The following is a 17,002-nucleotide window of genomic DNA, read 5'->3' as shown; positions in this document are numbered from 1 at the left end:
GGCACAAGGCTCACCATAAAGAATATGATGCCTCATGTACTGGAAGCAACAATTATGTCAGGTAAGTATGCAGGATTACACTGCTTCATTCCCAGAATCCCAATGAGACCACAAGAATTGCCATTTGAGTTTGAAAGGCTGCAATTTCCTGTCAAGCTAAGTTTTGCAATGACAATAAACAAATCACAAGGACAGTCACTAAAAGTTGTTGGGCTCAACCTGTCAAAACCAGTATTTTCTCATGGACAGCTATATGTTGGCCTATCAAGAGTTGGACACCCTGATGGACTCTTCATTCTGGCACCAGATAAAAAAACCAAAAATATTGTATATTCTGAAGCATTAAGATGAAGCATAAATATATAAACATGATTACGAAACTTTTCCCTGAAGCAAAAAATATATAAACAACATGATTACGAAACTTTTCCCTGAAGGAAAAATATATAAAGATGATTACGAAACTTTGCCCAGAAGGAAAAGAATGCGAAATGTGCCATGGAAAAACCCTTTGCGTTACATACATGTGCGAGGGAGTCTTAAAGCTAACTGTACAAAGCAAGGTATACCACCATCCTCCTTCAGATTGGATTGGACAAAAATGAATCGAACCCACAAACTAAAGTTTAAAAATCTGGTACAGTATCCATCATGCCATGGCAATGAATACATTGGACAAGATTAATTTAATGTTAAAAACTCAAGAAATATCTGAAAGTATGTCAAACTTACAAAAAAGAACTACCACCTAAAGTGGAGTAGAGGTAAGGCTCCCCCACATAACCAAAAAAGAAAGCCCCCCCCCCCGCCCTACAGGAGACAGGAGCTCCCCTACCATTCTGGGGCAGGGAAGGAGCAAGGAAAACTCTTAAACATAAATTGTCAACGAAGGGTATACACCCTTGGGAGCTAGAAGAGTCTTTTTATACGCATCAACACACAGCGAAACTTAAAAAGATAAAGAGATCAATAGCTATAGCCAGCTGGTCTCATAAACACAGGTGTACACTACACCGAAATTCACTTCAGGTCTGCATTTCCTCCATGCGAATAAGGTCCTGATTCCCCCCCAAGTGCAGGAAGGTTGCCCAACTCCCCTCTGGGTACACTTAAAAAGAAAACTACCCCCTCCCTAAGGCAGGAGAGAGAAGGCTCCCTGCCCCATCTCCTTCGTTGGTCGGATGACTGTCACCTCCCTAGAGCGGGGGATAAAAAAAAAAAAAGCAAATCACCCCTTCAGTCCTTCCCTAATCTGCGTAGCACGGCTCCCTCCTTCAGGGAGGGAAGGTCAACAGGTGGAGGAAAAATAGTCAACGCAGGGCATACCGCCTGACAAGCTAAAATCGTATTTTTATATACGGCAGACAGTAAGACTATTTGCCTTGGGGGCGGGCTAAGCACTCCCTCACCCCCAAAGTGGGAGCCGGGGAAACTTCTCCTCTCAGAAGCGGGAGAGGAGGCCAGGGAACCTTCTTTTTCCCCTAAAAGAGGGATATCCTTTTGTATGGTTGGTCTCCCCCCCCCCCTGTTGGTACCGCTTACTCCCTCCGGAAAGAGATCAACCTTACACAAAAACAAAAAAAAAAAATATGGGTAGAGGGAAGCCTTCCAGAGCCCCCTTCTGGGAGAAGTTCCCCGGCTCCCACCTTTTGGGGAGTGCGCAGCCTGCACTCCAGTCAACCAAATAAATAAAAAAATTTACCCATCCCACCTTTGTGGGGAGAGTGCTCAGCCCACCTTCTGAGCCACCATAAAACAAAAGGTTCCTTCCACCAGAAGGGAAGGGAAGTAGAAAGAAAAAATATTTAAAAATACATGGTCAACACATGGTATAGCCCCTGGGGATCTAAAATCACCTTCTTATATACACCGACACACACAGACAGTCTGATTGATTCTTTGTTCCACAGATTATAAGAATAAACTTTTCCCAGAAGGAAAAGTATATAAACAACAGGATTACAAAACGTTTCCCAGAAGGAAAACAATGCGAAATGCGCCACGGAAAAACCCTTTGTGTTACATACATGTGCGAGGGAGTCTTAAAATTAACTTTACAACGCAGGGTATACCACTCACCTCCTTCAGATTGCATTTCACTTCAGGCCTGCATTTCCTCCGTGCGAATAAGGTCCTGACTCCCCCCCCCCCAGTTGGTTGCCCATCTCCCCTCCGGGCAAACTTAAAAAAAAAAAATACTCCCTCCCTAAGGCATAGAAAGGTAGACTTCCTGCCCCATCCCCTTAGTTGGTTGGATGATCAGTCACCTCCCTATACCGAGGGGTAAAAAATAAAAGCAAATCACCCCTTCAGCCCTTCCCTAATCTGCGTAGCAGGGAGGGAAGGTCAACAGGTGGAAGAAAAATAGTCAACGCAGAGCATACCGCCTGACAAGCTAAAATCGCCTTTTTATATACGACAGACAATCAGACTCTGATTGCCTGGACGGCAGGCTGAGCAATGAATGTGGAAGCCGGGGAACTTCTCTCAGAAGGAGGATGGGAGGCCCAGGGAGCCTTTGCTCTCCTCCTAAGAGAGGGATATCCTCTTACTCCCTTGGGAAAGAGATCAACCTTACACAAAACAAAAAATATGGGAAGAGAAGCCTTCCCGGGCCCCCTCCCCCTTCGGGGAGGAGAAGTTCCCCGGCTCCAACCTTTTCTTTGGGGGGGGGGCTAAGCCTGTCCTCCAGGCAACCAAATGAAAAAGAAATTTACCCATCCCACCTTTGTAGGAAGTGTGCTCAGCCCACCTTCTGAGCCACTGTGAAAGTTTCCTTCCACCAAAAGGGAAGGGAACGAGGAAGGAAAAGTCTCTGAGAATCTTCATGCAATTTCTTTGACAAAGAAACTGTTTTCACTTGATTCCACACAAAATTTTTATTGCTTTTTCATCTATTGTCTTATATTAGGATTTCTTTATGCATGTTATTTTATTTAAGAGTACTAAATAGCTTTTCAGTTTCTTGAGACTCTTTCACCTGTCTGGATTCTGCAGCAACGTTGTGGAGTGATATGTAAAACATAAATTGGTACTTTATAACATTAGGTATGTAGAATTCTAACTCGCCAGTGTTGATCGTTTCAATTATTTACAAATTCACCAGGTCCTAGATATGACCATAAACTGTATCCAAACGTGGGGCTTTGTGAAGTGTGAAGCCACCATTTAATTGCTATTGCTACCAGGTCCACTCTGATCTGGAGTGGTAGTACCTGTTAGGGTCCCAATTATGAGTTAAATAGAAACCAACATTAAATAAACAAATATATTCTAGGAAAAAAAATGTCACTAGATTTGGCATGAAATAACCTGATATAGTGTTGATATGTCATAAAACAAAATGAACCAACAAATTCACCAATCGACACAATATCAACAAATGTATCTTTCTTTTCCTTTTTCTGTGCTTATTTCTTGGTACTAAGCTTATCATTAACTAACCCTGACATTTCTTTTACTTTGTTTTGTGTATATATTATTTTGTGTAGAATAACCAAAAAGACATTTCGCTACCACATTTGCAGCGAAATGTTAGCATACATAAAATCACTGGTGACAACCCATGATGTTTTTTCTTATGAACACCAAATAACCAACACGCTTTCCATTGGTTTTTCATGATAACAATTTAATATTGATAAATTATAATAAACATGTCCATTACTTTTCTTTTTTTATCAATAAATATACTTGGTTGATAATTAGAGAACACAATGTTTATTGTAATAAAACTTGTGATCTATAACATCCAATTCTAACAATTAAACTTTCCTTTCTCAATTGAAACAAACAACATACCCCACACTATGTTCCTAAAAATGAGGATTTTACTATTGCGTTTACATAATTTTTTAGCTATGTTTCTCTTACTTTCAGCATGAGATCATTTTCTACACGTGTTTCATGCATACCACACAAACATTTTACCTCTGACATTTTTAATTTTTTTCCAATTTCCTTTCACCATGAACATTATTACTTGGAAACCAGATTTTTTAAAAATCCCATTTTTTTTTCACTCTGAGATTTTTCATTATATTTCTTTGACAAACGATTTGTTTTCAATGAACTTCAGCACATGATTGTTACTGCCTTTTTCCCCTTTTGTCTTATATTTGTTTTTCTTCATGCCAAATATTTTATATATCAATTTTTTGCTAATTTCTTAAATTTTATTTCTTTAATTCTTAGTCCACCAATATAGTATAAGTTTCAATTGCATTGAACGCAATGTTTTAGATAGTAAACATCAGCATATTTCACTTTTCAAGCACCTTTTCATTTTATTTCAAATACTATGTTTTATTTCATTTTGTTGACACTCATTTACCTCTCTGGGGTGCTACAAGGAACATGTAGATTGATATACCAAACATGAATTGGTGCTTTATAACAATAGGTATCTATAATTTTGCTTAATTCTCTAACCTAAACTTATCATTAACTAACCGTAAATTATGTTTTAGTTTTGTGTATATATTTTATATTGTGAAGAATAAACAAAAATTCATTTCACCACCACATTTGCACTGTTGGCATACACAAAAATCACTGGTTACAATCATTGGTAGCTGTTTTTCAAAAACACCAAATGACATTCACGCTTTCCATTGGTTTCTCATGATAACAATTTATTATTGATAAATTATAATAAACATGTCCATTACTTGTCTCTTTTTATCAATAAATATACTTGGTTGATAATTAAAGAACACAATGTTTATTGTAATAAAACTTGTGATCTATAACATCGAATTGTATAAATTAAAGTTTCCTTTCTCAATTGAAACAAACAACATATCCCTCACTAAACATGAGGATTTTACTATTGCCTTTTAGATCATTTTTTAACAATGTTTCTCTTCTTACTTTCAGCATCAGAAAATATAAGTTTCTACACGTGTTTCATGCATACCACACAAACGTATATGTGACCAACATTTTACCTCTGATATATTTTTTTCCAATTTCCTTTCACCATTGTCATTATCATTAGTACAGTTTTCGTTTTGTCTTTAAAATGAAGTTGTACATGTTTCTTAATACTTCGAAACCAAATATATCAAAAACAATTTTTTTTCACTTACAAAATTTTCATGATATTTCTTTGACAATCATATTTGTTTTTAATTGAATTCAGCACATGATTCTTACTGCTTTATCACCTTTTATCTTATATTTCTTTTTCTTCATGCCAAATACATTAAATATCAAATTTTTGCTCATTTCTTAAATTGAATTAAAAAAATGAACTTTTTTATTCCACCAATATTGTATAAGGCTCAATTCCATTGAACACAGTGTTTTATATAGTAAACATCAGCATTTGTTTCTATTTTATTTTATTTCAAATACTGTTTCATTTCACTTTCTCGATAATCATTTACATCTTTGGGGTGCAACAGGGAACATGTAGAGTGATATATCAAACATGAATTGGAACTTTATAACAATAGGTATCTAGAATTTCCACATACCAGTGTGGATAGTTTTAAATATTTACAAACTTACAATTTACACACTATAAACAAATGTATCTTTTTTTCTTTTCTTTGCTTATTTCTCGAACCTAAACTTATCATTAACTAAACCTAAACTTTGTTTACTGCATTTTGTGTATATATTTTATATTGAGTGAAATAAACAAAACTTAATTTGGCTAATATCATTTGTAGTGGCATGCACTATTGACATATATAAAATCACAGGTGACAATCCTTGATTCCAGTTTCGTATAAGCACAAAATATCTATCATAATTTCGATTTGTTGTTCATGATAAAAATTTAATATTGATACATTGTAATAAACATTTCCATTGCTTTTATCTTTTTATCAGTACATATACTTGGTTGATAATTAGAGGACACAACTAACCCTATACTATGCTTTACTTTGTTTTGTATATATATTTTGTATTGTGTGAAATTAACAAAGATTCATATGCAGGAATCTGTTGATACATTCCAAGAATCCCAATGCGACCAACAAACTTGAAAGACTACAATTTCTTTTTACTATGACCAATAAGAAAGCTCAAGGACTAAGTTGTTGGACTCATCCTGATCACCATTTTAAATTATTGTTAACAGTAAGTTTAACATTTTAAGTACAGAATAATATTTCTTTTGATATTTATAAATTACTATTTTCTGTGACAGATGTTACTTTTTCAATATTGATTGTACCCTCTTTTGTGTTTTTAAATTTATGTTTCACATTTTATGTTTTGAAATATTTTGCTGCTTAATATCAAATTCAGCAGATGAGTTCTTTCTTAGGCATCAAACAATTACATTTTCTGATATTCATTCAAACTAATTACTGAAAATCAATTTCATATTTTCTTTACTAAACTATTACTATGCTTGATTTCATCAAGTGGTGCGAATCTGTTTTTTACACTAACAATGTGCACATTTTTTGAAGAATAAAGTTTTTTTTTTTTAAGGTGGTGAAGGTGATCCGGGGAGTGTTTTTTTTTTTTTTTTTTTTTTTTTTTTTAAAAAAGGTACTTTTTATGAATGGGTATCCGAGAAACATTCAGTATTTTGTCAGAAATTAAGATTTTCATTGACGACTCTCAATACTATCAGAAATGAACAATCTACACAATACAAACTAACTGTTTTGTTAGCTTTTTATTCTAACTCCAAACTAACCCATAACTACATATTTCTTTTATTTTGCAAATTTGATTTCCTTTAGTTTATATTGTGTAGCTGAATAAGAAATTGATTTAACTTTTGTCATTTGTAATTAACATGATTTCAGCGCAATTACTACAGTGTAATCACACATGATATACCAAAATAAAAACACTTCAGATAAAGTCTTCTTACATAGAATTCAGTTTCTTACATGACATCTGATGAAGTCAGTACAAACGTTACAAACTAATACTTGAAAAACAATTTGACATTTACTGTACTACAATATCATATTTGTATAGAAGTAGAAATCTGGATACCTATTCTGATACCTAATAAAAGAAAGGACACTCTTTGGGGCGGATTTTGATGATAACAAGTCACTAATAAGAAATTATAATAAACATTGAAATAATTTAAGAATTTTACCAAAATAAAATTGCATGGTAATCACACAATTTCTGCCACAAAATTTTGATTGGCAAAACTCATAATCAGAAAATATATATTTTCTAATTTCATCTTTTTTTTTTTACATAATCTGATTTGATGTTTTCCTTAATATTCAAATCACTATTTTTTTGCTGCTTAATATCAAATACAGCAAATGACTTATTTTTTATGCATCAAACAATTACATTTTCTCATTCATCCAAACTAATCACTGAACATCAATTTCATATTTTCTTCACTAAAATATTACTGTGCTTGATATCATCAAGTGGAGCGGATCATTTTTTTTTTTTTCATTTGTTCACACATTTTTCCAATTTATATATATTTTGTCTAAGATTCCTAGCCCATGTCATTGCATACCAAGCTGTTTATTAAAAGTTAAGGTTCACTGTAAACACATATGTTACACCAAAATAAAAACGCTTCAGATAATGTCTTGATATTCAATTCAGTTTCTAACATGATATCTTATGAAGTGAGTAGAAATGTTACAGACTTTTGAATCTCAAACACTTTCAATACTGTGCACTGATATTTTCTTTTTTGGAATATAAGCAAATTCATGCTTTTTTTTACAAACGCCAACAAATGTCACATTTTGTAGCAATGTACTGAAACAATTATAAAAATAGGTATCTAGGAAAAGGCCACTACATATGTTATAAATTCCAAATTTCCACAACCTGGCAAATACTGGTACACGCTAGCAAATTTAGATTTGCAATTACAGAATATGATTCTAATTTTTTCCTTTGCTCTTTATTCTAACATTACACTAAGTTTACTGTTATTTCGCTACAGTTGATATTGTGTAGAACAATAAGAAAATCATAGTGAACAATGCATTCAACAAAATTTCACACAAATTTCTAGATACCTATATCTAATAAGTTCAAAAGAAAGGACACACTTAGGGAGGTATTTTGGTGGTCAAGTCACTAAATAGAGATTAGCTGGTTTCCCGGCATAGCCCAGGATGTAATAAAGATTGACTGAAATACATGTTCTAGCTTTTGCTTTTTCATTGTTTATACGGTCCCGAGCAACGCCGGGTAGCCCTGCTAGTCTTCTATATATATAAATCTCAAACGTCTGTGAGTTTGTATGTTTGTATGTAACGCTAAAACTTTTGAAAGACACAACCAGACTTGATACATTTGGTATCATATCGAAGCCCCCTATCCCGGATGACAAATATCGAAAATTCACGTCAAACGGACGAGGAGAAAGGGGTAAACGTATCGGTTTTCTCCAAGGGGGGCCCAAAAAAAACTGTCATTGTAATGCTTTTTATTACGTAATAATTCTTGAATGATCCAATGTAATTCATACGTAAAAAAAAAAAAAACGTTTAGTCATGTCACGTGACGTGACGTCAACGACCACTAATGGCGAACAATTGTAAATAGCAAGTTTTGTCTTCGATACTTTTGCATTTTCTCTTCTCCTGCGTTATATATATATTATTAAACTTTATGACAATGTATCCATCGTGATTAACTGGTTAAAAATATTATTTATACAAGAGTTTTAACGAAAAATGTCAGGAAAAAATGTACAGGAATAAAAAAATTCAGCTTTCAAAATATTAGACGATAATAAAAATATCGTAATATTTAATTTATAAAATAATTAGCCATTTTCTATATTACCACGTGACCTCATACCTCTTAAACTGGAAGGGGGGAGGAGTAAAACCAACACCGTCTCTCTCTCTCTCTCTCACACTTACTCTCTCTCTCTCTCTCTCTTTCTCTCTCACTTTCTCTATCACCCTCTTTCTATTTTTCTATTCGTTTAATAACGCTTAGTCATGTCACGTGACGTCAACGTTCACTAATGGCGAGTCTTTTTTTTTTTTAATTTTTTTTTTTTACCACGTGACCTACTACCAATTAAACTGGAGGGGGGGAAATGTGAATTTTCTTTAAAACACTACGAACTATTTTTTTTTATTATATATACATTAGTTTTATAAAAATTAAGTGTAGACTTCATAATGAAAAACAAAAAAAATAAAAAATTGAAAATGAAAATAATCTTTATTTTTGAATCCCATTGTCGCCATTTCCATGAAATCCTCAGCGACTTTGTTTCCATGTAAGTAAAGCGTTTCCACTGTACACAGATTCGAAAAAGTTGTCATCAAACAAATATATGACAATATATGACATATAAAACCAAACAAAAAAAAACTTCTTCGCATCTATTTCGTTTACAATTTATTTACTTCGATATTACGATATCATCGACAGTATGCTTGCAAATTCGTAAGTGTAAAACCAAAATAAACAAACAAAAAAACAATGTTTTTCGAGCTGCGTTTATATGTTAGATTGAATTAAAACACAACAAATACATCCAGTTTGGCAGAAAAGTAACTTATCTTGCCTTGGACAACTTCATTTTTATTATAAAAGCAATATAAAAAAGAGTAAATAGCGATGTATTGGAACATTCAAGATGGCGTCTTATTTAATCTTAAACACGGTAAGTGTGGGAAAAAATGTTATAAAAAAAAACCCAGATAAATTCTGTTAAAAACTCGCTCAGGATATGTTACCGTGACATGTGTTGACATATATTAGGCGGGTTTTTTTTAGTATTTTGTATAGTTTTTAATTTATAGCACTTTCTTCCATACTTACGGTGTTAAAGAGGGTGTGAGACGCTATCTTGATTTTTCGAATACATCGGTAAACACTGTATGTTTTTCGAGCTGAATAAATATGTTACATTGAATAAAAACACAAAAAATATATCCAGTTGCCTTTGATAACATTTATTTGTTATATATTTGTCTTTTGACAACTTTTTTGAATCTATGTGTACAGTAATACAAACCCAAATATTTTTTTTTAAACAGTAATGAATTTTCCGAACTCAATATTTTTCAATTTTTTAAATTTTAAAAGCAAAATTTTTCTATTGATTCTATTTTTACGATATTTGCAGGGTCAATGTGAAATTTTATGTTCTTTCCAATAAATCGAATATAATATTTTAGACTACCGTTTTTTTTTTTAAATTCACGAACCCCCCCCCCCATGTACATTTTTCGGTATTATTATACAAACACCGTGACAGCGTTAGGGTTAGGGTTAGGGTTAGGATTAGGGTTAGGGTTTAGGGTTAGGGTTTAGGGTTAGGTTTAGGGTTAGGGGTTAGGGTTAGGGTTAATTCGCTGTCACGGTGTTTGTATAGTTTTACCCATTTTTTCTAATACATCGGTAAACACTGTATGTTTTTCGAGCTGAATAAATATGTTACATTGAATAAAAACACAAACAATATATCCAGTTGGATAGAAAAGTAACTTATCTTGCCTTTGATAACATTTATTTGTTGGGTTTTTATTAGTATTTTGTATAGTTTTTAATTTATAACACTTTTTTCCATACTTACGGTGTTAAAGAGGGTGTGAGACGCTATCTTGATTTTTCGAATACATCGGTAAACACTGTATGTTTTTCGAGCTGAATAAATATGTTACATTGAATAAAAACACAAAAAATATATCCAGTTGCCTTTGATAACATTTATTTGTTATATATTTGTCTTTTGACAACTTTTTTGAATCTATGTGTACAGTAATACAAACCCAAATATTTTTTTTTTTAAACAGTAATGAATTTTCCGAACTCAATATTTTTCAATTTTTTAAATTTTAAAATCAAAATTTTTCTATTGCTTCTATTTTTACGATATTTTCAGGGTCAATGTGAAATTTTATGTTCTTTCCAATAAATCGAATATAATATTTTAGACTACCGTTTTTTTTTTTAAATTCACGAACCCCCCCCCCCCCCCCAATGTACATTTTTCAGTATTATTATACAAACACCGTGACAGCGTTAGGGTTAGGGTTAGGATTAGGGTTAGGATTAGTATGTTTTTCGAGCTGATTAAATATGTTACATTGAATAAAAACACAAAAAATATATCCAGTTGCCTTTGATAACATTTATTTGTTATATATTTGTCTTTTGACAACTTTTTTGAATCTATGTGTACAGTAATACAAACCCAAATATTTTTTTTAAACAGTAATGAATTTTCCGAACTCAATATTTTTCAATTTTTTAAATTTTAAAATCAAAATTTTTCTATTGATTCTATTTTTACGATATTTTCAGGGTCAATGTGAAATTTTATGTTCTTTCCAATAAATCGAATATATAATATTTTAGACAAACGTTTTTTTTTAAATTCACGAAACCCCCCCCCCCAATCCCATGTGAAATTTTATGTTCTTTCCAATAAATCGAATATAATATTTTAGACATACTTGGGTAAAAATATTTTGTTTCCATGTTTTCGGATTTTTTTTTTTTTTTACCTTTTTATATAATTTTTAATAGCATTTTCTTTTTATATTACAACGTTAATGTTTATGAATATTGAAATAAAATACATTACTACAGATTTATTAATAATATCTCTCTTTTAATCACTTTTATCGGCTATCAGTTCATTTTTGTGCTGATTCGATTTTTATTAATAAACACATTTTATTATTTTAATGAAAAATAATAGTTTCAATCATATGCTATTACTTTTTGGGTAAACATATTTTGTTTCCATGTTTTTTTTTACCTTTTTTCACATTCAACACACAAAACTAGAACACATAGAAATGACAAAAGTTAGAAATTATTTTTCTATTCATTTTAAGAAAAAAGAAAAATTCGATAAATTCTGGTACCAGTCATTTATTTAACTCAATGCTATTTTTTTGTAAAATTATTTTGTTTCCATGTTTTCGTTTAAAAACGCTTAGTCATGTCACGTGACGTGACGTCAACGTCCACTATTTGCGAATCTAATTCCTAACTTCACTATGCACCGGTTTGGTTACTATGGAAACACTTAATTTTTGTGCTGCTTCGAAAAGGAACAAAATTCACTATACACCGCTTTCTCTTCCCTCCCTCTCTCTCTCTCTCTCTCTCTCTCTCTCTCTCTCTCTCACACACACTTTCTCTTTAAAACCAGTCGGTGCGTTTTTGATGTTACGTACGTATTTTTTATATTTTTATCTCAGTAATTTTTATTATATTTAATAGCATTTTTTTTTTTTTTTTTCATGGGAAATTATTTTTCTATTCGTTTTAAGAAAATGCTATTAAAAAATAAAAATTCGATAAATTCTGGCAACAGTTATTTATTTATGCTATTCGCAGCCGGCCGGCGGCGAAACCGGAAGTTGTCGAGAGAAACGCACTTAGACATTTTGTAAACATTGTTTTTAAAAAGAAGTTGTCGGAGACACGCGCTTAGACATTTTGTAAACATTGTTTTTAAAAAATAAAAAATAATACTTCTATTATGTTTTAAACGACTGTAATAGTTTATTTTGGAAGTATATTTCATAAGGAAAATAAACAACCCACTTTAAAAACATAAATTACGAGTTTTATATATTTTATTCGCAGTTTTTTGTTGGGGGTAGTCCATTATGTCTGTAACAGTTTGTTGAAAAAGTGTAGAATTCAATTAAAAAAACAACACCGTCTTTTTTTTTTTTTTAAATAAAACTAATTTTAAAATTTCGATGTTCGAAAAAGAGTCCATAAAGAATAAAACAGTTAATAAATACAAAAAAAAGTCCATTAATTTGAACTTAAAGCCTGTTTGAATAAAACTTATATAAAAAAAAAACCGTCACTTCCGGCAAATGGCTTTGTAAACAACGGGTGGCATTTTTCGAATACATCGGTAAACACTGTATGTTTTTCGAGCTGAATAAATATGTTACATTGAATAAAAACACAAAAAATATATCCAGTTGGATAGAAAAGTAACTTATCTTGCCTTTGCTAACATTTATTTGTTATATATTTGTCTTTTGACCGTCCACTAATGGCGAGTCTTTTTTTTTTTTTTAAATAAAACTAATTTTAAAATTTCGATGTTAGAAAAACAGTCCATAACATGTCAATATAAAAATTCTATTTTTGTTTGATAAAAAGAATAAACAGTTAATAAATACAACAAAAAAGTCCATTAAGTTCAACAAACTAAACTCTTTTATTTATAATAAAACTCTTCGACAGTTTAAATGCTTTCAAAATCCTATGTAAGTATATCGTTTTTACTGTACACAGATTCGAAAAAGTTGTCATCAAACAAATATATGACAGAGTTGAATAAATATGTTACATTGATTAAAAACACTTCTTATTAGCATTTTCTTTTTATATGACAACGTTAATGTTCATGAATATTTAAATAAAATACATTACTGCACATCTCTCTTTTAATCACTTTTATCGACTATCAGCCAAATAACCGGGGTCTAAAAGTCGATAAAAGTTAGACATAAACAGTAAAAAAATAGAAGATATTATTATTAAATAACAATAATTATTAAAAATAAATATTAACACTTACAATAATAAAATGAGTTAGTATTAAAAATAATTATTAAAATAAAAATGTGTTTATTATTAAAAATACATATTAATATTCAAATAAAATTGTTTTTATTATTAAAAATAAATATTAATATTTAAAGTAGAATAAAATGTGTTTATTATTATAAATAAATATTAATATTTAAAATAATATGTGTTTATTATTAAAAATAAATATTAATATTTAAAATAATATAATGTGTTTATTATTACAAATAAATATTAATATTAAAATAAAATGTGTTTATTATTAAAAATAAATATTAAGGAAGGTCAACAGGTGGAGGAAAAATAGTCAATGCAGGTCATACCACCTGACCAGCTAAAATCGCCTTTTTATATAAGGCAGACAGACTATTTGCCTTGAGGGCGGGCTAAGCCCTCGTACCCCCCCCCCAAAGCTGAGAGCTGGGGAAACTTCTCTCAGAAGGGGTATGGGAGGACAGGGAGACCTTCCCTCTTTCAACTAAGAGATAGATATCCTTTTGTATGGTTGATTGACCCCCCCCCTGTCGGTTCCGCTTACTCCATTCGGACACAAAAAAAAAAAAAATATGGGGACAGGGAAGCCTTCCCGGGCCCCCTTTCTGGGAGGAGAAGTTCCCCGGCTCCTACCTTTTTGGGAGTGCTCAGCCCGCCCTCCAGTCAACCACAATATTTGAAGAATAAAGATATTTTTGTTTTTGTGTTTTAGGTGGTGAAGGTGATCTGGGGAGTGTTTTTTTTTTCACAAAAAAGGTACTTTTTATGAATGGGTATCCAAGAAAATTACAGTATTTTGTCAGAAATTAAGGTTTTCATTGACCACTCTCAATACTATCAGAAATGAACAAAGTTAATTAAACAGTCTACACAATATAAACTAACTGTTTTGTTGGCTTTTTATTCTAACTCCAAACTAACCCATAACTACATTTTTCTTTTATTTTGCAAAATTCGATTTCCTTTAGTTTATATTGTGTAGCTGAATCAGAAATTGATTTATCTTTTGTCATTTGTAGTTAACATGCTATCAGCGCAATTACTACAGTGTAATCACACATGATCTACCAAAATAAAAACACTTCAGATAAAGTCTTAAATAGAATTCAGTTCCTTACATGACATCTGATGAAGTCAGTACAAACGTTACAAACTAATACTTGAAAAACAATTTGACATTTACTGTACTAAAATATCACATTTGTATAGAAGTAGAAATCTGGATACCTATTCTGATACCTAATAAAAGAAAGGACACTCTTTGGGGCGGATTTTGATGATAACAAGTCACTAATTAGAAATTATAATAAACATTGAAATAATTTAAGAATTTTACCAAAATAAAATTACTTGGTAATCACCCAATTTCTGCCACAAAATTTTAATTGGCAAAACTCATAAGCATAAAATATATATTTTCTAATTTCATCTTTTTTTTTTACATAATCTGGTTTGATGTTTTCCTAAATATTCAAATCACTATATTTTGCTGCTTAATATTAAATACAGCAAATGAGTTATTTTTATGCATCAAACAATTACATTTTCTCATTCATCCAAACTAATCACTGAACATCAATTTCATATTTTCTTCACTAAAATATTACTGTGCTTGATGTCATCAAGTAGAGCGGATCATTTTTTTTTACATTTGTTTACACATTTTTTACAAATGTTTTGGAGAGTCCATACAAAGTTATAAGTGTTCAACATTTTTTTTCATTTGAATATATTTTGTCTAAGATTCTTAGCCTATGTCATTGCATACCAATTTGTTTCTTGAAAGTTAAGTTCACTGTAAAAACATCTGATACACCAAAATCCCTGATACCTGTTTCTTATAAGCGCCAAATAACTATCACTATTTCGATTTGTGTTTCATGAGAACAATTCAATATTGATACATTATAAGAAACATTTCCAGTGCTTTTCTCTTTTTAGTAATAGTTGGTTGATAATTAGAGGACACAACTAACCCTATACTATGCTTTACTTTGTTTTGTATATATATTTTGTATTGTGTGAAATTAACAAAGATTCATATGCAGGAATCTGTTGATACATTCCAAGAATCCCAATGCGACCAACAAACTTGAAAGACTACAATTTCTTTTTACTATGACCAATAAGAAAGCTCAAGGACTAAGTTGTTGGACTCATCCTGATCACCATTTTAAATTATTGTTAACAGTAAGTTTAACATTTTAAGTACAGAATAATATTCCTTTTGATATTTATAAATTACTATTTTCTGTGACAGATGTTACTCTTTCAATATTGATTGTACCCTCTTTTGTGTTTTTAAATTTTGCATACAATAATATTAAGCACACCATACCAAGACCACTATTTCAGCATCAAATAAACTGCCTACCAAGACCAATGTTTTCAAGTGACAATGGAGAGTATTCATGTTATGTTTCACATTTTTATGTTTTGAAATATTTTGCTGCTTAATATCAAATTCAGCAGATGTATACTTTGTTTTGTGTATATACTTTATATTAGGTAGAATAAACAAAACTTAATTTCGCTACCATCATTATTTGTAGTGACATGCACTGTTAACATAAATAAAATCACTGGTGACAATCCCTGATACCTGTTTCGTATAAGCACCAAATAACTATGATAATGTGTTATTGTTGATACATTATAATTAACATTTCCATTGACTGGTCGTTTGCTTAGCTTAGGTTTACATCATTTTTTCACAATGTTTCTCTACTTGCTTTCAGCATGAGAGCAGATCATATTCTGCACATGTTTCATGCATATCACAAAAACTTATAATATTTGATCAACATTTGACTAACAATTTTACAAAAAAGACCTACCACCTTAAGGGGGGTAAAGGTAAGGCTCCCCACATAACCATAAAAGAAAGCCGCCCCCCCCCATACAGTGGGAAAGAGCTCCCTTCCCATTCTGGGGCAGAGAAGGGGCAAGGAAAACTCTTAAACATAAATGGTCAACGGAGGGTATACACCCTGGGAAACTAAAAGTCTATATGGAATCTGCATAAATTAAAATATCCTGTTTAAGCGTATTGTATGACAGGGAGGGAAGGTCAACAGGTGGAAGAAAAATGGTCTACGCAGAGCATACCGCCTGACAAGCTAAAATCGCCTTTTTATATACGGCAGACAATCAGACTCTGATTGCCTGGACGGCGGGCTGAGCAATGAATGTGGAAGCCGGGGAACTTCTCTCAGAAGGAGGATGGGAGGCCCAGGGAGCCTTCGGTCTCCTCCTAAGAGAGGGATATCCTCTTACTCCCTTTGGAAAGAGATCAACCTTACACAAAACAAAAAATATGGGAAGAGAAGCCTTCCCGGGCCCCCCTCCCCCTTCTGGGAGGAGAAGTTCCCTGGCTCCAACCTTTTTTTTGGGGGGGGGGCCTAAGCCTGTCCTCCAGGCAACCAAATGAAAAAGAAATTTACCCATCCCACCTTTGTAGGAAGTGTGCTCAGCCCACCTTCTGAGCCACTGTGAA

At 32.1% G+C, this 17,002-nt stretch overlaps 1 protein-coding gene across 1 annotated transcript in view; it reads left to right on the top strand.

Moving 5' to 3' along the window:
- LOC145303643 (uncharacterized) overlaps positions 1–17,002 on the top strand; it is a 99,014-nt gene that overhangs the window by 4,185 nt on the left and 77,827 nt on the right. The gene's annotated exons all lie outside the window — the stretch shown is intronic.

This window comes from Euprymna scolopes, chromosome 2 (assembly GCF_053919585.1).
Source record: "Euprymna scolopes isolate OS-2025 chromosome 2, ASM5391958v1, whole genome shotgun sequence".
In the NCBI taxonomy this organism is placed as follows: Eukaryota; Metazoa; Mollusca; class Cephalopoda; order Sepiida; family Sepiolidae; genus Euprymna; species Euprymna scolopes.
The sequence above is the reverse complement of the archived record's forward strand: the minus strand, read 5'-3'. Positions and strand labels throughout refer to the sequence as shown.